Genomic DNA, 280 nt, shown 5'->3' on the forward strand with positions numbered 1-280 from the left:
TATAGCAGCAAAGACCCCTGCTGTCATTTGGTTTAAGACGTTTTCTGTTGATGAGAATCAATAAAATCTCACAGTAACAGGGGCTTCAGGTCAAGAGCTGACAAGAAATACAGTACAAAGCATTCCCTAGTTGTGTGTTGATTCAATTAGCAGCTGAAGCTTGGCAGAAATGTTTAAAATCTCAAAATTTAAATTGCTTCAATAAAAAATAACTAACTGGGATATCCTGGCTCTCTTATTGCTGTACAAGAACCATAAAGTCAAAGACACTGAGAAAAAA

Source organism: Diplotaxodon limnothrissa, linkage group LG15, assembly GCF_057381915.1.
Source record: "Diplotaxodon limnothrissa isolate DT_005_m linkage group LG15, D_limnothrissa_male_GT1.1, whole genome shotgun sequence".
NCBI classification, from domain to species: domain Eukaryota; kingdom Metazoa; phylum Chordata; class Actinopteri; order Cichliformes; family Cichlidae; genus Diplotaxodon; species Diplotaxodon limnothrissa.